This window comes from Pipistrellus kuhlii, unplaced genomic scaffold (assembly GCF_014108245.1).
Source record: "Pipistrellus kuhlii isolate mPipKuh1 unplaced genomic scaffold, mPipKuh1.p scaffold_m20_p_2, whole genome shotgun sequence".
NCBI classification, from domain to species: Eukaryota; Metazoa; Chordata; class Mammalia; order Chiroptera; family Vespertilionidae; genus Pipistrellus; species Pipistrellus kuhlii.
The window spans coordinates 22,610,525-22,634,975 of record NW_023425515.1 but is presented as its reverse complement, the minus strand read 5'-3'; positions in this window follow the sequence as shown (position 1 = coordinate 22,634,975).

The following is a 24,451-nucleotide window of genomic DNA, read 5'->3' as shown; positions in this document are numbered from 1 at the left end:
ACCGTACACAATAGCTTCACTGGCAATGTGCAGTAGTAATTGCTGTCTGGTTATCAGTGGTGATCTGTGATTCTTGGGCTTGTAGTGTTATTGCTGGTCTTTTGAAGTGAGTGTATCAATACTGATACATTCCAAGAGAGCAAAGACTAAACTTTTGGTAAATTTTAGCTTATCTTGGGTGCTATGGATTCCATTACTTTGATATCTCAATTGTTAATAAATGTAACCTGTCCTAAAACGGCATTGTAAATTGAGATGCTAGAATCCTTTGAATAAATAAGATTTAGAATGACCATCTCAATATTAAATACTATATACTACATTTCGAGTACTTTCATTCACTTAAAACTATTTTATTGCCTATGAACTTAATCACTATACCCTAAATTTTATTTTTGTTAAAATCAGTTACCCAAAAACTTTTTGGCAAATTTTAATTCTATGTAACTTTGTTAGGAAATTCTGGCTAAGTCCCTAAGGAAAAAACAAAGTTCTCCTTTCAAATTAAGTGGCTATTGTAAAATCTAATTATTTATGCCATCACTGTAACTGATTCGACACATTAAAACTATAGCTCTCTGGCTGTGACATCAAGCATTATGTGCTTCTCTTTAACACCCTGGTATCTCCATTTGAAGCTGTTACAATATTCTTGAAAATGGTTTAGCTTGTCTATGTAATACATTTTCATTAAATATATCTCATTTGGGATAAATCATAGTGATTCAACTGATGTTTCAAAAAACAATAATATATACTACCAGTGAGCATTAGTATTATTTTAATAGAATTTTTCAGTTTATTGACAGAAAGATTCTGTTTATATTAAAGAAAAAGTATATTATTATTATTTAGTGTCACAGATATTTTGCATAATTCAAGATGTCCAACATACTTTCATTTGAAAGGATTGAAGCACTTGGTTGTTATTATTTACTTGAGCATTCAACATGAAATGCTTCCAATTTTAGAGAAAAAAAAATATGCTCCTACCACTTCTATTTATCAGCATAGCAATGTTTGAAAACGGATTTAAGAGGTTCAGCAAGTGACAAGAGAGCAGATTTAGCTTTATAAGGACATGTGAGGAGACTATTTTTTCCCATCATGATATCACACAAAACTAATGCACATACTCATTTAATCTCTATGACAACTATTAGAGAAAAAACAGTTAAAAGAGTTTTCTGTCATAGTAATTATTAATGATGAAATTTTTATCTGCTTAGCAATGGTAGTCTGTCCAATTAGTTTCGATGGCTCTGTGGTTCTGCATAAACATAATAAAATTTGCTTGTTTCCATCATGATTTTTCTGAGGCTCTCTTGCCTGGGCAAATCTCCAGATTGGCAAGCTCAAGCAGATTTTAAAATATCTCTTCCATATATCACCCACACTTGTTCTGCTTGCAGATGGATTGATGTCTAAGCTCAGAGAGTTGTAACTAAGCTGCTTTTCTCGGCAGAAAAGTTCATTTTGCTTCAGCTGTTGCAAATATCTCCCTTACCTCCCACTAATTCAATGTTTTCCACTTCTTCCAGCCAGAGTCCAACTACTCAGGCACACGGTTCAAGGATCACAGTGAAGAATGCCAAGTAAGGGTATCTTTTCCATAGGGCGGATCCAAAGTCATTCTTCTCTCTTGACACATTGCAATCCTTGTCTACGTGGGTAAGGTATGATAAGGTATTTTATTTGTCATTCTAGTTCAGCAGGAAATAATTGATAGACTGGCTGCCTAAAGGCTTGTTTTTGAAACTTAAACATGTAGCTTCTTAAGTCCTTGTACTTTATAGCTTGTTAAATAATTTTTAAAATACACAAAGAACAAATTCCATTTTCCATGTGTTTTGGTTCTTTTCTAACAGAAATGTTTCTAAAAGAGCAGGAAAAAGAGGATCTCAAAAATAGAAATTAAAAGTGGAAATCTCAAAGCCAACAGTTACTGCCACATATAGAAAGCAACCTAACATATTTCATTTGGGCCTCATTTTGACTATTACCCACTACTAATGAGGCTTAGATTCTAGGATCATAGAATGTTAGAATATACCTAGAGGGAATCTCCCAGTTGATGTAGGTCAGAACTCCAACCTTCTCATTTCAAGAAGAGAAAGATAATTCTTATAGAGTTAGGTGACTTAGCTAAAGACGGATAGCTATTTATAAAGGAGAAATTAAAGACCCTCCACCCCAACTTCTGTGCCATGGTACTCTCTTCTAAACATCATTATTGTAGCCTATACAATCCTCAATTCATTGCAAAATAAACCCACAGATATGCCCTGAGACAGTGGGTGAATAAGGGACCTCATTTTCATCTTCAAATAGCAAACTTCATTACTTAAAATCTAATCATTAGCCTCACTGGCATGACTCAGTGGTTGAGTGTCAACATACTAGTATGAACCAGTGAAGCATCCATCTTATATAAAAAACTGCTGTTTTAAATTTTAACCCTCCTAATTGACTTCTGCAAATTCTTGCTTGCTAAGACTACTCCCATTTCAGAGAGGCCATTAAACCTTCCCCGAACAAGGTTATCAGTGCTGGCACTAGGCCAGGCCTTTGGTTGAAGTTTCAAGGCCCAGCACATATGGGTTCTTTAAGAATTTGCAAAAGGGGCCAGAAACACCCCATATTTGGGGGACAAAGAAGGTGAAAACATATAAATAGGAAAAATTCCTGCATGTTGGGGCCCAGAATTTGAGAGACATTTTCCTCTGGACCCATGCGTAATAAGTGTAACTCCATTTCTCTGGTATTGCTTTGTTCTCCTTCAGTTTTCTGTAATACCAGGAGGTCATAGTTTGTTTGAGTCCTGGTCAGGGCACCTGCTAGGGTTGTGGGCTCAGTCCCCTGTGTAGGACATGCATGTCTCTCTCTCTCTCTCTCTCTCTCTCTCTCTCTCTCTCTCTCTCTCTCTTTCTCCATCTCCCTTCTTCTCTGAAATCAATAAAAACAGTTTTTAAAAAATGAATCATGAAATTACATCTAATAAATGCCCACTGTTTGATGTCCACAGCAAAACAAACAAACAAGAGAAGGAGGAAGCAGGGAAATAGTACTTATAAGTTCATAAATCTCTGGTAAATGTATATGAAATGGTTTAAATGTATATTCAGCCATTTTAAAAAGCAGTTAGGTATTCAGAGCATATTTGTTCTACTGAAGAATATAGCAGTTGAGAGCCAATTTTCTGAGCCAGGGTGACTGGGGTCAGATCCCAGTTTGCTCATATGTAAAGCGTGGGTAATAAAGGACTGAGTTCAAGGGGTTGTTTGGAGGTTAAATATGTCAATAAGCTTATGCTGTTGATGTTGCTGTTGTTATTTCCACCATCACCATTATTGTTTTCTTTAAAAAATTATAATGATAAACTATTAAAAAAAAAAACATGGTTATATTTTTTTTCAAATTTTCTATTCTCTATAAAGAATACATTCCTTTTGATAAAACATTTACTAGAAAGTTGCATCTAAGGCATTTTCTGAGTTGAATTTAGAGCCATGAGCAATAAGATTTCAACATTAAAATGTATTTTATGGAAATGACTTTAAACTGAACTCCAACTAAAACTAATTACTGAGTAAAGTGTTAAAATATACAGTAAAAATTATTTCACACATATCATCTGCTCCTCAGTTGACTTCGTATTCTCTTCCTCAGTTTTCTTATGTGGAGAAAAAGTATATTGACAAGGTCTCTAAGACGTTTCCAATCCCAAAAGCTCTATGATTGTATTTTTTGACTCTATCATTTCCAAAGGGAGATTTTACACTCTCAATAACAAGTAAACAAGTACCACAATCTTTGCTAAGACATAATTATTTTACCTTTAATTAACAGAGTCACCATATTTTTATTTATTATGGTATTTGTATATGTTATTCTGAATGTTTTGGAGACCTAAGTTTCTAAGAACACTGTAGTAATATGACATAGGGAAGAGCTTTGCTAAGAGTAAAGGGTAGAGAACCTATATAAACATTAAGTAAATTTAAAATCCTAAAAAATATTTTAGAATGATTTAAACTAAACAAGGACATAAAATTAATAGGAAAGTTTGCTAAAAGATAAACTTGAAAGAATCAAGATTTTTTAAGTGAATATGCAAAACTACAACCTTCACAAAGACTGGCTAGAGTACTGATTAAGAGAGAAAGGCTAGAGGGGGCTGCTACTTAAATGCTATATGTAGGAGGTGTATAAAAGCCCTGCTTCCTGACCCCAAGTCTTGACACACCACCTTGCCATTTATTCTCTAAAGTTCCTAGGGATTATTTTAGACTTTATCTAAAATTACATTTTTTGCATCTCCTTTCCAATCCCTATCCTGCTTCTACCTATACCCTTACTAATTTCTCCCAAGAACACCCCCTTACTAAATTATGAGTATAAATTTTTTCATTGCAATTGTGCTTCTAGAGAACCAAACATAAACAGTGACTTTGCAGCCTTTAGAGAAACCTTGGAGGATAACAGAGAAAGTAGATATTTTGTTTATACTTTTTCAACATCTTCTCACCTGATATTTATTTCTAGTTTTTATGTTCAGAAACCTTAATTGTATATAGGTATCATATATAAATAAAATGATATACACTAAAGTATATAATAATTACTTATACAAATTAATATTTCATATTTATGTACCAATTTGTAGTTATAGTTCTTGTAGATGCTTTATAGGTTTTCTAAAAGTGGATAACCATTAAACATCACTCAAAGAAGAGTCTTTCTAGTCTAAATTCAACAGATATTCACAATCTTTGTTCTTCTATGTCATGTTTATCATTAATGTTGCCTATCATATTCAATGTCATCTGCTTTTTTTCTTCATTTTGCTAAAGTAACTGTTTTGTTTTTTTTTCTTTTTCACATAATGTCTTTTGTTTGGTTAACATTTCACAACTGTGTCCTTCAACAGAAGAAAAGAGGAACACTTTCAATCTCATTTATGAGGCAACATTGCACTAATATTAATGTCAGACAAAGACACAATAAGAAAAGAAAACTACAGGCCAATATATCTCTAAGGACTTGGAAGCTACCTCCCAGGAATTGGTGAGCAAAAGCCATACGCATTGTTTATTACATAGCAGTTTATTTTGACTTTTTTCTCTAATCAATACACTCTAATATCTATTAAGTATTATTCAATACTGTGTTAGCTATTATTATTATTATGGGTTCAGTATTGAGAAAATCAGAAATACCCACTTTTACAAAGGCTATTTATATTGGAAAAGCTCTGGCTAGAAAGTCCATAGCACTAAATTTAAGCTTCAGGGTGGTAGAAAAGCAAGAGTGTACATTCAAGTCAGAGACCACCTGTTCAAGCTAGTGCTGAATTATACTAACTAGAGGCCCAGTGCACGACATTTGTGCATGGGGGGGAGGGAGGGTGTGTCCCTCAGCCCAGCCTGCACCCTCTCCAAACCCCAGTGGGAATAGACCTCTACAGGCAATCGGACATCCCTCTCACAATCCAGGACTGCTGACTCCCAATCGCTTTCCTGCCTGCCTGACTAATTGCCCCTAACCACTTCTGCCTGCCAGCCTGGTCACCCTATAACCACTCCCCTCCAGCCTGTCAACACCTAACTGCTCCCTTGCAAGCCCAATTGCCCCTAACTGCCCTCCCATGCAGGCCTGGTTGCCCCTAATTGCCCTCCCCTGCAGGCCTGCCCCCCCAACAACCCTCCTCTGTAGGCCTTGTCCCTCCCAAATGCCCTCCTCTGCAGTCCTGGTTGCCCCCAACTGCTCTCCTCTGCAGGCTTGGTTACATCTAACTGCCCTTCCTTGCTGGATTGGTCCCCCCAACTTCCTTCCTTTGCAGGCCTGGGTCCCCCTCCAAATGTCTTCCCCTGCAGGCCTACTCATTCCCAACTACCCTCCACTGTCAGCCCAGTCACCCTAAACTGTCCTCTCCTGCAGGCCTGAGTCCCTCCCAACTGTCCTCCCCTGCTGGCCTGCTCACCCACAACTGCCCTCCCCTGCCAGCCATCTTGTGGTGGCCATCTTATGTCTATATGGGGGTGGCAATCTTTGACCACATGGGGGTGGCCATCTTGTTTGTTGGAGTGATAGTCAATTTGCATATTACCTCTTCATTACATAGGATAAAATAATCTTGGATAAATCATAACCTTTTGGGGTTTCAATAGACTATTGTGAAATGATATAATAACTTGGCTAACTAACAAATTGATGGTGAAGAAATTAGCTAATTTTTAGAAATTAGCTAATAAAAATACAATTTTAAAGCTCCGTAAAATTTTATTTTTTAAGTCCTAGCTCTGCCCACTCTGCCTAACCTTATGAAACTTGTACGGAATAAGTGGACACAATAGCTGGTTTTTTCCACTTAAATGTACATGCTTACTCTTTTAAACAAACCTGACAAAATGGTGTGAGTATCAGTATTTACAGTTAAAGAAGATAAAGTCACAAAGATTCTACCTTGAACATGTTCACATGAGTGGACTGCCTGAGTGCATTTAGGTTATACTTTTCCGTATGACCCAGCTAAATGGAGGAGCCGAACTACATAATCCCTAAAGTCTCTTTCAACTATAAAATTCATGATTTTTTTTTCTCTCATAAAATGTTTGCAGATCCTGTGGTGAAACACACTCGTGCCCATCTGACCTCACCAGAGTAGAGGCCAGGGTGCGGGGAGGGGCTGGGAAATGCTGTGCAGCTCTGAAAGCAAATTAGTGCAGCAAACTGTTTGTCACAGAAATCTGATGCAAGCTACTCAAGAGGGTCATTTCAGCAGTTGGTACAGACAAGGTTAGGCGAGGTTATGTTATGGTAACAAAGGACATTAAAACCTCAGTGGCTTAACAGAAAAACTGATTCCTTATTCGTGCTATATACAGAGCAGCAGAGGTCCCACTGGGGTATCTGGAGTTAGCAGCCCAGATTACACAAAAGCTTAAAGGTGAGTTTAGCTTTCATGGAAAGGGACGGTGAAAATTCATGGAAGGGCTTCTAAAATTTCTTTTTTTGGCTAATTATTTAATGTCACAGGGGCAACAAAAGGACAGATCAATTGTATGTCCAGAAGCGGGATATTTAGTAAACAGCTGTAAGACCTACTATTGTCACCTGCTTTCTGTTTTATGATTATTTTATAAGTTACAAATCACTTTCTGACACATTATTTCATTACCAAGGACAATAGGAAGCTACATTGGTGATAGCTCATAAATAAGTAAACATCCCATATATAATTTTAATGCAGAGCTTTCAAGCTTACTTATCCCCTTTCCATTTCACTGGTGTCCTCCTAGAAAATAAACTAGTTTATCTGACCCTATAATTCAAGCAAGATAGGTAATCAAGCCCTAGCTTAAATATGTTAATTATGTAAAAACTAGAGGTCCAGTGCACCAATTCAAGCATCAGTGGGGTCCAGCTGGCCCAGCCCTAATCAGGTAGGATCAGGGCCTATAGGAAGGAGAAGATGTGGGAGGTTGGCCAGCCAGCTTGCCCCCGTAGGGCAGTGGGGGCCCATAGGGGACAGGGCCGGGTCAGCCAGGAATGGGACCACAGGTGGTTGTCCTGGCCAGTGGGCCCTACTCCTGATTGGAGTGGGGAGGCTGATCTGGGATGGGACCAGGTAGGGGGAAGGGCTGCAGGAGGTTGGCCAACCAGTCCCTACCGCTATTGGGGTGGGGGAGCGAGTAGGGGTGGGGTCTGCTGGGGGGGAGGGGTTGGGGACCCTATCAGGGTGGTGGGGGTCTTTCAGGGGTGGGGCTGGCCAGGGGAAGGAGCTGCAGGGGGTTGGTTTGCTGGCCACAGTGGGCATCATAGAGACTGGTTTTTCTGGTTGTTATGTGTTCCTGTCACTGGCTTTATATAGATAGATAGATAGATAGATAGATAGATAGATAGATAGATAGATATAGATATAGATATAGATATAGATATAGATATAGATATAGATATAGATAGATTTTGGCATTAGGTTTTTGTAACCAAAGTAGTATTTCTAGATAGAAACTGGTTATATCCACATAGGAAAGCCCTTTAGTTCAGGGTCCAGGAAAGAAATGAATATAATGAAGCATGCTTGACATTTCTCTATCTTTTTTTAAACATAGACTTAAATATAAGTAGGAGAACCATATAATTTAATTGCTCACCACAGGGTTTTGCCCATTTTAGAGAATGAAAGTGTGATATGCAGTTGGACAAGACATGAACAGAGCAAAAATTCTTTACAGGTTTGAATGTTTTTTATGTTAACAAAATATTTTAGTAAATAAAATATTTTAGTCATAATCACTGATATTTGTGAAGAGAAGAATTTAAATTTTTTCTAAAAACATATAAAAATATATTCAAACACATTAACCATAGTAAGTTATTCCCTGGGGGGGTGGGGGGGTGGGGAGAAGTATTTTAAAAGCTAACCTAAAATACCATTGATAACTTGGCTACATATTCAGGATTTTCTGCTGTTGGTGAGGAAGAAAAAATCTTCTACCCTTAAAGTTCCTTCAGCTAGTCTAATAATCAAATACCCATGAGACAGATTAGTAAGGTAAAGTGGCCAAATTCAATTACATACAAATATATGAGAAGTCCACATTCAGGAGAGGTTTGGAGACAGGAAGGGAAATCAAGGTATTTAAGTCACTCTGAGCTCAGGATGTCATAAGGCACCTTGGGGCTTCAGGTGTTAATTGCAGGGAGAGTACACATTCGGTAATCAGTAATTTGCCCTGCCAGACAGATAGGTTATCTTTGATCATCTCATTCTGGGCAAGGCTCCTGATTCAAATTCTAGGTAGTTCAGAAGAGGCAGAAGTTTCTCTGGAGCCTGCAGGTTCATGTTTGCCTTTCAACTCCAAACAATCTGCAGAACCCATATACTGCACTGAAGAAACTTGAAACCAAGTGGACACAAAACCACGACCACATGAGATTCCCACAACTATTGCTAACAGCTAAATACTAAATACTATGTGAGGAAATCCACCTAATGAGAGTTAGCAAACACAGTCCATTTACCTTTATATGACAACTAGAGGCCAAATGCACAAAATTCGTGAAAGGGGCTTGGCCCTTGCAGTGCTGGCTGCCTCAAGGCCCCGAGTCCCCGCCCAGTGGTCATTCCTGAAGGTCATTCCGCTGCCCAGTTTAATTAGCATATCAGCTCTTTGTTATATAGGATTATATTTTTATATTACTTTATCAGACATTCTAAAAATGTTTTCAAATAATCACTAAGGTGTTTGACAGCAAAGAATAAGCAATTAGGGAGAGGTGGTGTGTTTTCCAGCCACAAAATATCCAAGAAGTGTGACAAGAAAGAAAGACATACAGAAATCAATGGTATTTGTGGCCCAGAATTGCACAAAATCCAAGCATGAGTAGAGAGGTCAGTGTGAAGAGGAAGAGAACAAAGTTAAAAAAAAACAAAAAACTCTGTTATTTTTTAACTTATTGCAAAGCAAAAAACAAAAGGAAGCTACAGATATGGAGGCTGGAGTTAAAAAAGAAATTACCCAAAGCATCTGATAAGAAAGACAATAATATGCCTGTCAATGACAACAAATGCTCCCTCTGCAAGTTCTAAAGACAGAGGCAAGCAGATAAGTGATAAGCCCCCATTTCCCTTTAAAAATGCCAGACAAGGTAAACCACAGAGCGACTCTGGGCGAAGATAAATAGAAACAAAAAGAAAGCCACATTTCCTTTATTGTTAAAAATTAGTTCAGACTGCATTAAAACATCAAATTATCTGCAGCTCCTCTTTATCCTTTATCCACCGCTTTCACTTTCACATGCTCTTGAATAAAATGATTATTTTATTTTGCCTGGCATCAGCCCATCTTCCTCATCCTTCTCACCTCTTTCTCCTTTACTTTCAACTAGTGTCTCTTAAAGTGTTTCAATGCCAGTCAGCATTCTGTGTTAATGCAGTAAAACCTGAATTTTATGAGTACAAGTCTAAAGAAATTAAAAAGAAGATGTAAGTTGAATTGTAATGCAGGCCTGGGTGTGTTCCATATTTTAACATTAACACAAACAAGCAAAAACATACCATCTCAATAGTGTTTTCTTAAGAATAAACTATGGTGTTTGGAATAGTAAATTTTAGCAAAGCATAATTAAAGAAAAGATTCAGATTGCCAAACTTTAGTATATTATCAGGAAATTGTCATGATATCTATTGAAAAATGTATATCACACACAAAATAAATCATTATTTTTCTATTTGAAACTGTTTTCTCATCATTTTCCAAATTATAAATTTCATATTAAAACAGTAGTAACAATAATAATAAAAACAATGACAAGATATTCTGCCAAGTGTTATTCATAATAGAATATGAGCCGAAAGAGTCAAACTGAAGTCTCATCATGGTATCCTTCTCCTCTTAAGAATTAAGCTTTATTAACATTTGGTTAAATTTCCTTGTAAAACATGATTTTAATTCATGCACTCAAAATACTAAGATCAATATTATTTACATCTCTATTGCTATTGAAAAGAAATAGCTAGCATTTAATTTATTTACATGTATCATTATTTCATATTTTCAGAGGAACCAAGAAAAATAATATTGGGAGAAAATTATCCTAGAATTCATTTGTATATTTCTAATAACTTACTATTTATTATTTAAACATACAAGGCTCCATAGGCAGAAAAATAGCAGACATATGTCATAGCAATATCTTTACAGACACAGCTCCTGTGGGCAATGGAGACTAAGGAGAAAATAACAAATGAAGCCAGAAACAAAACAACAAGAAAGCCCCAGCATGGGAGAACATATTTGCCAGTGATATTTCCAATAAGGTTTTAATATCCAAAATTTTGGAGAAATCTTACAACTTAACAAAAGGAAGATAAATGATCCTATCAAAAAATGGGCAAAGGATCTAAATAGACACTTTTTGAAAGAGGACAGAAGGCTCAGAGACATATAAAAACATGCTCAAAGTCACTAATCATCTGAGATGCAAATCAAAATGACAATGAGATACCACCTCACACCTGTCAGAATGGCTATTGTCAACAAATCAATAAAAGACAAGTGCTGGTGAGGACTTATAGAGAAAAAGCAACCCGCCTGCACTGCTGTTGGAAATGAAGATTGGTGCAGCCACTGTGGAGAACAGTATGGAGTTTCCTCAGAAAGTTAAAATGGAACTCGCATATGACCCAATGATCCCACTTCTAGGAATATATCCCAAGAAACCAGAAACACCAATCAGAAAGGATATATGCACCCCTATGTTCATAGCAGCACAATTTACAATAGCTAAGATTTGAAAACAGCCGAAGTGCCCATCAGCAGATGAGTTTATTAAAAAATTGTGGTACATCTACACAATGGAATACTATCCTATATAATAAAGAGGTAATATACAAATTGACCATCACTCCAACACACAAGATGGCCATCCCCATGTGGTTAAAGATGACTGTCCCCATGTGGACACACAATGGCTGCCACAAGATGGCCAGCAGGGGAGGGCAGTTGGGGGCAATCAGGCCTGCAGGGGAGGGCAATTAGGAACAATGGGGCTGGCAGGGAAGCAGTTAGGCATTGATCAGGCTGGCAGGGGAGTGGTTAGGTGGTGATCAGGTTAAGGGCAATCAGGCAGGCAGGCAGGCAGGCGAGTGGTTGGGAGCCAGCAGTCTTGGATTGTGGGAGTGATTTCAGATTGGAGAGGGTGCAGGCTGAGTTGAGAGACACCTCCCTCCTCCCCTCCCTGCATGAATTTCATGCAGTGGGTCTCTAGTGCACTATAAAAAAGAAGGAACTTTTACCATTTGCAACAATGTGGATGGAACTGGAGAGCATGATGCTAAGTGAAATAAGCCAGTCAGAGAAAGATAAATATCTCATGATCTCTCTCATATGTGGAATATAATGATCAACATAATTTGATGAACAAGAATAGATCCAGAGACACATGGTAAGGGCAGGGGATTAGAGAACAACCAAAGGACTTGTATGCATGCATATTAGCATAACCAATAGACACAGACTCTGGAGCTTTGTTGGCTTGCTGGGGTGAGAATGGCTGTTGGGGAGAGGGGGCCTACTGGAAAAAAAGAAGACATATGCAAAACTTTAGACAATAATAGTTTAAAAACAAACAAACAAAAAACAACAAAAATCACTAGACCCAGTTTTAATGTCAAATAGTTCCTTTTGTGTACATGTTGGCAATGATATCTGGATGATGGACAAATGGTGGCAATGCAGGCCTGACCTGGGTCTCAGAACTGTTGGACATTGAAATTGGGACTCAAACGCTTTTTCTTATTATATATTTATTTCTAGTCTGAGATTGCAAGATTTTTTTAAAGAAAAGAAATGGGGGAAAATAATTTTAGAGATAAAGAACCATTGAACAGACTGTCAAATTATAGCGGGAATGAAAGGAGGTTGTGGGGGGTGGGAGGGTGCTGTAAGAGACTTGTATGCATGCATATAAACGTAACCAAAGGATACAAGACACGGGGGAGGGGGGCAGGTGAAGGTATATGCTGGGGGGTGGGGTGGGGGGGAGGCTGGAGGGTGGTCAAGGGGGGAAAAGGGAGACATATGTACAATACTACTATTTGTAATGCTTCAAACAATAAAAAAAAAAAAAGAAACAACCAAAAAAGAAAAAAATCACTAGATTTTAAACAATAAAAATAAATAAAATAAAAATATAATAATAAATAATAAAAGCACCTGAACCCCTGACTGGTTTGGCTCAGTTGATAAAGTATCAGTCTGTGGACCAAAAGGTCACAGGTTCAATTTCCGTCAAGGCCATGTACCTTGGTTGTGGGCACATCTCCAGTAGGAGGTGTGCAGGAGGCAACTGATTGATATTTGTCTCTCCTCACTGTTTCGAGCTATCTCTCTCCCTTCCTCTCTGTGAAAAAAATCAATAAAATGTATTAAAAAAAAAAAAAAAAAAAAAAAAGCACCTGGTCCCAGATAATATAATCCAAGATAATATAATCCAAGTTTAACAAAGGCAAACTCTCTCTTGCTCCCTCGCTAGTTTGTTAATACATGATCACCCTGTTCATTCATGTGTTCTCTCCCTCAGTAGCAGCCTGTGAGTTTAGCAACAACCTGGGGCAGCCCAGTAGCCATGTGAGGTGGTGCCAATCTCTGGTCTGGATACAATAATGTTACAGAAAACAGAAGAACAAAGCAATACCAGAGAGATGGAACTACATTTATTCAGCAAGGGTCCAGAGGAAAATGTCTCTCAAATTCTGGGCCCCAACATGCAGGAATTCTTCCTATTTATATGATTTTACTTTTTTTGTCTCCCAAATATGGAGTGTTTCCGGCCCCTGTTGCAAGTTCTTAAAGAGCCCATGTGTGCTGGGCCTTATGACCTCAACCAGAGGCCTAGCCTGGCGCCAGCACTGATAACCTTGTCTGGGGAAGGGTTAATGGCCTCTCTGAAATGGGAGTAGTCTTAGCAAGCAAGAATTTGCAGAAGTCAATTAGGAGGGTTAAAATTTCAAACAGCAGTTTTTATATAAAATGGCTGCTTTAATAACTGAGCTCCAGCCAGAGCGCACCCAGGAACAGACTATACTGGCCATCCAGGGGCAAAGATTAAACTGAACTAAGCTCTGCCATGTACCAAGGGCAGCATTTCTGGACCCTGGCCTTTATTCTGGGTTTGCTGAAGACAAGGCTGAACTTCTGCCACAGCTGGACAGAGCTGAACTCAGGACAGTCCATGTTCTTTCTTCTATCTTCAATAAATCTCACCACTTTACCTCATCCCCCATGTGTGGTCCCTGAAATGCCTTTCTTGTGACACTGCAAAGACCCCATTTCCATCAGCAGTATGGGAACCCACTGAGACTACAGAATTGGTATAAAGATTATTATGAAGGGAAACATCTAAGCTACAGAGGATGCACAAAGAAATCTCTGAACTTCTTTTATCTGACTAAAGCAGAACCTCCTGGAAATATAGCGGCCAATAACCACTCTCTGAGGAAGTTTCCTATGAATTCAGCTGCCATGGAAACAGAGTGCCCATTATTATTGGCATAAAAAAGTCAAGTAGAATCTTGTATAGTTTCCAATTGATGCCCTAAACCTTCCCATCTTCTGTTAAGTTAGGTATATAAACCTTTATCCCTAGCCATTCAATGAGATATAACCAAGCAGCTCCCATATGTAACTGTGGATAAACTTTGTCTATTCTCCTCTTAATCTATCTATTGGCAGTTAATTTTCAGGGCCCTATCACTGGACCCAAGTTGGAAAAGGAAACAGGTTTTCTTTCCAAGAGTTTTGTTGGCTCAGATAAGGTTGTTGGGACTCCCTGCTAGCTCCATAGAATGCAGTTAAGATCCCAACACCTCACCTTAACTGGTTTGGCTCAGTGGATAAAGTGTCAGCCTGCAGATTGATTCCAGGTAAGGGCATGAACCTTGGTTGTGGGCATATCCCCATTAGGGGGTGTGTGGGAGAAGCTGACTGATATTTCTCATTGATGTTTCTAATTCTCTACCCCTCTCCTCTGTGTAAAAAACAATAAAATACATTTTTAAAAATATTTAAAAAATCCCAACACCTCTGACCAATCCAGCAAAGGTAAACTGCATTTATTAGTCATGCTCCTGGATCTTTGTTGGGGGTTGGTTGAGTAAGAGCCTCTCCTGGTCTCCTTTTCTAAAGTTTTTTTTTCAAAATTTAGATTTACAGTAGGAAATTTATGGTTAGAGCTAGGTCCTTGGATATTGTGACACTATATATATATATATATATATATATATATATATATATCTCCATTGTGTCCTATTTGAATCTGTCTTTTGTGTTGTTGCTGCTTGTTATAAGGAGAACAAGAGTGAAACCAGACTTTTAGGAGTAAGATAGGACAGGTTTAGGAAATTTTAGAAATTTTGGAAATTAAGGGGACCATGGAGGAAGCACAGGGCTGCAGAGCAGCAGAAGGCACATTTCCATATAATAGGGGAGCTGAAAAGCTGCAACAGGTACATTTCCATAGAATGAGGGACCTGGGAACAGTAAAAGGTCTGTATTTACAAAATAAAGAGAAGAAAACCCTTCATCCAGAAGGAGTGTAAGAAAGCCCAAAGGAAATAGGCAAAAAATAAGGAAGGAGGGGTGCAGTGTGGGTAGAAACTCACAAGTCCCATGTGAGGTACTCCCTTTGAGCCCAGGAGTTACTATAGTAACCAGTCTAAGGGAATAGTGACCAATCAGAGAGGATATCAAGGCACCAGGCTCTTTAGCCTTTATAAGCCCTAGGGAAAAGGAACTCATTGGGGCCCTTCTTCCTTCCCTACTTGGGAGTCCCTTATGTGAGACTCTTTCCCTCTCCCCATGTGGGAGTCTGTACTTGTCCTTCAATAAATCTCCACCTTTGCTGTACCACTTTCTGTCCCTGGATTCATTCTTCATTCCAGCAGACAAAGAATCCCAGTTCCAATCCAAAAATTCTGTATCAATAAGGTAGGACACAGGCATAGATCTTAAAAGCTTATTGTCCTAGCTCACTGGTGAGTTTGTGAATCACCAGTAAAACTGGATGAAATTCTCCTTCCACCTAAATGTTGTATTCTAAGAATTTGGCTTGGATACAGCGCTCTGTCTGGTTTTCTGCCTAGCTGGGGTGGAATTGAGGAGGCTACTGTAAGGTTTGATTGCAGGTCAGGTTGGGGAGCTGAGAATTTATAACCAACCAGGCAGAAATGTGCCAGCGGGTGTTAGGTAGGGAATTAGACATGAGTGGCGCCTGCCCTGGTATCCTGAACAAGGTTCAGGCCAACACTGCCTTCTGACCCCTCTTTATGGATAGCCCAGCAGCCAGCAAACCACCAGCAGGCAGGTTCAGAGCCAGCTGGTTCTTGGAGCAGGTTGAGAGGAAAATGACATGACCTCAATGTGACCTTACTAGGACCCTGGGCTAATGATAACGAAATTTGCATTTTGATTTTGACCCTAGCCCCCATAGATTTTTCAGTGTGCATTATGGATAAGGACATGCCCAGGAAAAATATAGTTTCTGTCAATCATCCCTGAATGCAAATGAAAGTCCTTACTCAGAAATTCCATTTTTTAAACCCATGAGTTTGGGGCCATGCTCTCTCTCTCTCTCTCTCTCTCTCTCTCTCTCTCTCTCTCTCTCTGTCTCTCTCTCTCTCTCTCTCTTGTTCATGCCATCCCTTTTTCCCTTCCCTTCCCCTGCAGGCATGTATTCCCCAACCTCTAAGGGATCCCAAGAAACTTGCAACCAGGGGGAAATGGGCAACTGAAGTTCGATTGGGGCTAACCCCCTAAACCTATCTCCAAGGCCCCCTTTTCTCTGACTTCCCAGTGAACTAAAGCAGCCCATTGGTTTCTAAAAGTACCAGGATCACAGAACATAATCCCAATTGGTAGAACTGGGATACCACATAAGCTTGCATCTTAAAAACCATTGCCATCTCTTAGGAATTTTGTTTAAATACTGAGACTCTTGTCTCATTTCTGCTGCCTTTGCTACTAGCTGTAGCAAAGGGGGGTTTTACTTTCTCTCCTATTGGCTGTTTTGTGTATGAGGACTATCCATGTCCTCTTTAGGGATACCTTTTGTGTCCATGGTTAAGTCATTAAAAACACTTATTGGCTTCAGTCACATTAAAAATGGGTATGTAACAGAAAACAAAGAAGAACAAAACAATACCAGAGAAATTGAGTTACATTTATTACGCTCGGGTCCAGAGGAAAACGTCTCTCAAATTATGGCCCCCACCATGCAGGAATTCTTCCTATTTACTGTATATGATTTTACTTTTTTTGTCTCCCAAATATGGAGTGTTTCCAGCCCCTTTTGCAAGTTCTTACAGAGCCCATCTGTATTGGTCCTTGGGACCTTAACCAGAGGCCTAGCCTGGTGTCAGCACTGATAACCTTGTCTAGGGAAAGTTTAATGGCCTCCCTTGAAGTGGGAGTAGTCATAGCAAGCAAGAATTTACAAAAGCCAATTAGCAGGGTTAAAATTTAAAACAGCATTTTTCATATAAGATGGATCCTTCAAGTATACTCTTTGAAGTTAGGTTAGAATCCCAAGCTATTTTTTTTTGTTTGTTTGTTTGTTTGAAAGTACTTCTAAGGATCATTTAGAAGTTCATTGACTCCTTTGAGAAAACATAAATCTCCAAAGATGACTCCACTAAGATCTCCCTTTCCTACTTCAGCTCCTCAATTCTCTATAGTTATTGGAACTTTAGACCACCCTGTTACCACTCTGGGCCTCTCAGGTGCTCAGGGACTCTCAAAAAAATAAAATAAAAATAGTGAGATAACTGGTAACAAAAGTTAGTCCACAGACAGCATAAAATTGTTTATCATAATGAAAGAAAACTTTAAAAAGTCTTGACAATTATTTAGGGGAAATTTTAACGCTCATTACAACTTCTTCTATCTGCCAGAAACACAACACAGATAAAATTATGTAAGTGGTCAAAGAAGAGAATCAACTCATTTAAAGTAGTAAATTTAGCATGAGCCGGTTTGGCTCAATGTATAGAGCCTGTGGACTGAAGGGTTCCAGGTTTGATTCCAGTCAAAGGCATGTACCTTGGTTGCCGGCACATCCCTAGTGGGGGGTGTGCAAGAGGCAACTGCTTGATGATTCTCTCTCAACAGTGTTTCTAACTCTCTATCCCTATCCCTATCCCTATCCCTTCCTCTCTGTAAAAATATTAATAAAATATATTTTTAAAGTAGTAAATTTATATTTATGACTTATTAAAATTTTATCATGAAAGCCATAAAGATCTCTATTTTTATGAGATAAAAAGCATTTGTCCATCAGTTTGTATATATGTTAAGTATACATGATCTTTCCACCAAATTACAAAAGGAACTCTATTCTAATTTGCCTAGAGAAAATAAGCCTTTATATAAATTATGCATTTCTAAAACTCTCAGAGATATTGGAACTAATCTAAGTGCTTTTCAAATTCATGTGATTTGGAGAAGTGTAGGGAACAGCTATAGGGTCAAACCTGTGATTGACCCATGGCACAGCCACAAACAAGTCCCAGCTTAGAGGGCAGAGCCCTCTTAGAATAATTAAGCTTAACTTTATAGTCCTCCCTTGTTTCTAGGTAGCTAATGGGCTGTGGGAGGTGCAGCAAGTGCTGCCAATACAAGGTGAGACTCACAAGAACATTGTAAACATGTCGACCACTTCTCTTGTTTTGCTTTGTGTGTTCCGACTATAAAATAAAGTCTCAGCTTGCAGGCTGGGTCTTTCTGTGTCTTCATCCAGGCATGGGAGATCCACTGGGCCTCAGCTGTATTCTCTTGTCTGTCTTCTTTAATCCTTCACCACCCCTTCTCAGGTTCACCCTTGGCCATGCTGGCACAGCACAGAGAAGCCTTTGGTAAACAAGAGTAGTTGAATGTTGTTGGTTCAATAAAACAGGCCTGCCATGCCAGAGTGTCTTGGTGGTTGAGCATTAACCTATGAAATAGGAGGTCATGGTTTTATTTTCCAGTCATGGTATACGTTTACTAGATGCATGGGGGGGTGTTCCCAATCTGGGATTCTGAGAGAGATGTGTGACTGCCCATTTAGGCCTGATCCCGGTGGGCAGTCATACATCCCTCACAATTTAGGACTGCTTGCTCCCAACCACTAGCCTACCTGCTTGCCTGATTGCCCTTAACTACTTCTGCCTACCAGCCTGATCATCCTCTATCTACTCCCCTGCCAGCCTGATTTATGCCTAACTTCTTCTTTGCCAACCTAGTGCCCCCCTCCCTCAACTGCTCTCCCCTGCCAGCCTGGTCCCCCCAACTGCCCTCCCATGCTGTTCTGGTCACCCCTAACTTCCATTCCTGGCCAGCCTGGTCCCCCCAACTGCCCTCTCCTGCTGACCATCTTGTGGTGGCCATCTTGCATCCTCATGGGGGTGGCCATCTTTGACCACATGGGGACAGCTTTCTTGTGTGTGGGAGTGATGGTCAATTTGCATGTTACCTCTTTATTATATAGGATTATAAGGAATTGGCTTATGTGATTATGAATTTTATAAGTATCATGATCTGCTACCTGCAGGTTGGAAACCTAGAAAAGCATGTGATGTAGTTCTGAGAACTAGGAGAGTCAATGATGTAAGTTAGTAGAGGACAGAAGACTGATGTCCCAGCTCAGTCAGGAAGAGAGTGGGTTTGTTCTTACTCTGCCATTTTATTCTATTAGGGCACTCAATGGATTGCATGATGCCTATTTACATTGGGGAGGGCTATTTACTCCACGCAATCCACTAATTCAATTGTTGATCTCATCAAGAAACAACCACACACACACACACACACATAAACAGAAATAATGTTTAATCAGAGTATCCTTTTCCCAGTCAAGTTGAATAATAAAATTAACCATAATAAAAAATATTTGAGATATATAGGATATGTTTTTATTAAGGGATAAAAAAAACATGATGTTGTGAAAGGTTTGTTCCAAAGTGAATAAAAGAAAGTGTAAGAGAAAATCCTAAATACCTATAGGAAGTTATAAGGGGTCTGAAGAAGAGGAAAAAGTGGGGTGGGAAGACTATCTTATGTGATCAATATAACTAAGATTTAGTAGGTTTTTAATGAGCTTTAATGACAAAAATGTATGATGAAAAGCTTGAGCTCAGTTTTCTCTCTCTTAAAAAGATGACTGGCCTGCTTTTAATCTACACTAATAAAAGGGTAATATGCTAATTAGACTTGTTAACTGGACATCCTCCAGTCATCCTGCTTTCCTTCTGGACAAAGCCACAGCGATGGGGGCTGAGGAAGAGGTGGTTAGGAGCAATCAGGCTGGGAGGAGAGGGCAGTTAGGGGTGATCAGGCTGGCAGGAGAGGGCACTTAGAGGTGATCAGACAGGCAGGCCAAGGGGTTAGGGGCAATCAGGCAAGCAGGCACGTGAGCAGTTAAGAGCCAGTGGTACTGGATTGGGAGAAGGATGTCCCATAGGGATTAGGCCTAAACCGGCAGTCGGATATTTCACAAGAGATCTTGGATTGGAGATGGTGCAGGCTGGACTGAAGGACTCCCCATCTTGTGCAAGAATTTTGTGCACCAGGCCTCTAGTAGAAGAATAAAGCTTTCTCTTTATCTTTTGACTAATCTACCTAGGAAATAAAAATTCTGTATCAGAATAATTTCTGTGCTTAATGTTGTATTTACCATGTCCACCATCATTTAAGAGAAATAAGTTATATTGTAAAAGAGTTCAATATTTTTGTTTGTTCTGTAGTCATGTTACCTCATACTTATATTCCATAAATATTTTATTCTCACTTTGATTGAATAGATAACTAAGAGGGTTTTTTTTTTTATAGTGACCTTTGATCCTATTGAATCTAGTATTTAAAATTTTTGACATTTTGACAAGTTTTAACATTTTTGCATTTCTAAAATAAAATAAAATCCTAAATAATATCATACTCTTGAGTTGAATTTGAGGTTAAAAAGAGAGCTGTTTTTACGTAATTGGTTATGTGATATGTTGGCTGGCAAGAAAAGCCCTATCAAGTAAAAAAGATTCTTAATCTTCTCTAGTTTATACCTCTATGGATAAATGTTATTACTATAAATATGTCAACAATTATATAAAACATTTAGAAAAATTATAATTCCCTTATTGTCCATGTGTCCTTATGATGCTTTAGTTGATAGTACAAAACAATGGTAAAATGTTATCATTTATAATTCTAATTTTTAAAAAATGTAGTATATTACAGAAACAACCAAATTTTCTTGTCAATTACATTATTTTAATGACCTCTATTCATATGTTGCTGAATTATTTTATTCTAATGCTTTCTTGAAACTTTTTGCAATCAGCTACAACCCAGAATGATTCATCTTCATCAAAAGGGACTGTCTTAGAAACCCGAGGAAAATATTATTTAGTAGGTTCTGAGGTATATACTTCTGATAGTGTTAGTAACTTTGAAATTATACCACTGGATTGAGTAATGATTTCTAGAACTCTGGAGAAGTTGATGGTTTCATGAAACTACTAACCCAATATCAAGAAAAATAAGTTACAAGGGATTAAATAAAGTGATAATAATGATTAAGTTTTATAAACTTTTTTTGAACATTACTCATTTTTCATATTCTATTTTTCAGATTTAAGGAATCAATTCTCTAATTTTCTTAAACTATCTACAACATAAACATTTAATAGATTATACTTTTGCACACAGAAGTAAAACATTTATCTTTTTTCCCTGTATGATCCCTTTAGAATTCATTAAGCATTCTCATTAAGTTTTCTTACATGGCAATATAGTTATTTGCATAAATTCAATGAGAATGTGTTATTTTTAGAACATTCTTAGGAAAATTGATCATATTATCAAGATCTTAACTGGAAAATTATATTTGAGAATGATATATACAAAATCAGATGTGATTAGACAGTTTTAAGGAACTAAGACTGATTTTATGAGGCAATGTTTACAAAACCTTCTTTGGAAAAACTGCTGTTACTTTGCATATAACAGTTCTGAGCCTTACCCATAAGAAAAGCCACCTCCTGGAAGACTCCAGAACCTCAGGATATTTTGAGGACCTTGAGAGGAGTTCACCCAAACTACAGGTCTCTACAGGTGAGTGCACAATGGTTCATTCCTGGCTCTCCAACTTGAGGCTCTGTTTAGCAAGTTCCAGTAAAGCACATTTTTACAAAAGCTTATGTTGTCAATTACTGTTTGTGCCGCACTTGTGTAAAGTAATAGTCCAAATTTAAGAAGACTAGTTACAGTGTGTAAAAAAAAAATTGTCTAACTTCATATTTGTCCAAATGGATGTTATTATAGAGATAAATTTTATGTTTCAATGGAAAATCCACAGTTTGGCTTATCAGATTCTGGTCCTGTTCATTGTCTTTGAGCTATTTTTCACCTCTTTGTAAATTAGATCCTGCTATCTTTAGCATTTGTCAGTAGTTAGTTAGTCAATAATTAATGCTTCCAATTTTTCTCCCATCCTCCTGACTCAATACTACTGAGAACTAAAAACTGACTGCTCAGAGATGCTAGGCTGTGTAGTAGCTACTCTTTTCCCAAAACTCTGGAAGTTGAAGCTGAAAAACTTGGCAGAAACTTCAAAAGAGTTAACAATCCGGGTCACTGGTGCGTCTGCCATATTCTACTGCTGACAATGATTATGCCTATGACACTGTTGTCACAAACTACAAACCCGGAAATCTACCACATTGCCACTACTGCCCTCACTCCACTACCTAAAGGCATTTTGAGCTTTATGTCAAGTATCCTCTCACTATCTGAACTCTGAACTCAAAAATTATGTTTATATGTAGTCTGCTACATCGCTTGCTATTCTCATATCCTGTTGATTGCATATCAATGTCTCTTAGTGGATGGCATTTATTGCCCCCATCATACAAAGCTTAAATTTGATGAGTGCCAGGCTGAAATAAATCTTACTGAACTTCTTTTATCTGACTGAACCAGAGCCTCACTTCAAGAAAGTTACCTGTGAATTCATTCAGCTATTATGGAAACAGATTGTCCAGTCCAATTAGCATAAACAAGCAAGCAAAGAGACAAAAACAAAACAAAACAAAACAAAAAACAGTAGAACCTTTCATACCTTCCCTTGGAAGCCCTATAAACCCCTTATCCATTTTTGTTAATTTTGGCATGCAAACTTTTATTTCTGGCTATTCAGTGAGTTATGCAACTCTTGAATGCAAATACAAAGAAACTTTCTTTTTCTCGTGTCAGTCTGCTTATTGTCAATTCATTTCCAGATCCCCAAACTCTAGGCCCAAGGAGGAAGAAAGTAAAGTTTTGGTTTTTTCTCTCTCAACACACCTTACGTATATTCCAAAGATTTTCCTGTAGTGGAAATATTATAAAACATGAGTTTCTTTTATTTAAGTACATTTAACAAGTTTGAGTACCACTCAACAGCCTATAAGTCAAGTAAAAATAGCAGACTAAGCACTAATGTTTTATTACTCTCCATTGCAAATTTTGAACTTAAATGACAAAAGTATATTATAAAAATAATATTAAAAGTTAGTGAAACCACAATAGCACTGGGAAAAGGAGAACTGAGAGGGCCTGGAAGATAAAAGGCATCCATAATTGAAAAGTGGAGAAATGACAGCAGTAAAATATTAGCCTGAGGAAAGCAAAGTACATATTGTCTTTTCCAAGAGAGTTTTAGGGATGCCACAACCTCAAATTCAACACATATATGGAGTAAGAGGACTGAGGACATAGAGCATTCAGAACAAGTTATCAAGTTGGGCCTTGCACTTCTCCCTCCTTACACTAACCAGCAGTAAGGAGCATACTCTGAGGAGGGCTCTTTGTCTTCAGTGGACTCTGGGTTAGAGCTCTGAGGCTTGAGACCAAAGTAGAGCAGCAAGCACTAAGCTACTTCACCAGTTAACAATAACTTGAAAATGAAAGGGAAACAAAGGCATTTGAGGAAAGAATGACATTAAGAATACCATCTCACAAATCCACTTTAACTTGGAAATGGTGGTGCCACCAGCTAAGTTGCCCTTTTGCTGGCCATGCATTCTATAGAAAACCCTGGTTGTCAAAGTGCACAATCCACTTCCTCAGAACCACAGTCACCATCCCATGCAAACGTGAGGCCTAAGGAGTTACCCCTGATGTCACAATAAAAAACCATTGCTAGTCCCTTACAAAAATCACTATATTTTACCCATCAAAGTGAATGAAGAATCCAGGAACAATGAAGGCTGAAGGGGAAATTTTTTTCAATAAAATTAGATGTAAATAATAAAAATTAAAAATGGAAAAAGTGACACTGGAACACATAGAGTAATTCCATTTACTAGATTCAATGACAGTTAAGATAAAATAATAAAATCTAATATATAAAAGCCTAAGCGATTGAATGACAGGACAACCCATCGCTATGATGTGCAATGACCACCAGGGGGCAAACGCTCAATGCAGGAGCTGCCCCCTGATGGTCAGTGTGCTCCCACAGGGGAAGTACCGCTCAGCTGATCAATGGGCGCCAGACACAGGGCTCATGGCTGGCTGCCACTGGCCTCTGTAGCCCAGAGACCACAGTGGAGCAGCAGCGAGCCTACCAAACAGTGGTGTCAGCTGGCCACAGGGGTCATCATAGCAACCAGTTGTTATGGGTTGGGATGAGCAGGAGCAGCAGGTGGCACTGGACTGATGGTTTTGGCCCGATCCCTACAAGCTACACCAAGGGACCCCACCGATGCAAGAATCCATGCACAGGGCCTCTACTAAGAAAATAAATAATAAAAAAGGAACACACTAAAATAGAAAGGTCCTGGTGAAGAAAACTACATAAGACACGGATATAACCAAGACAAAACATGGAGATTACTAAGTGTTCTTCAGTGCAATGCAGTTGTGACTTTCTAGAC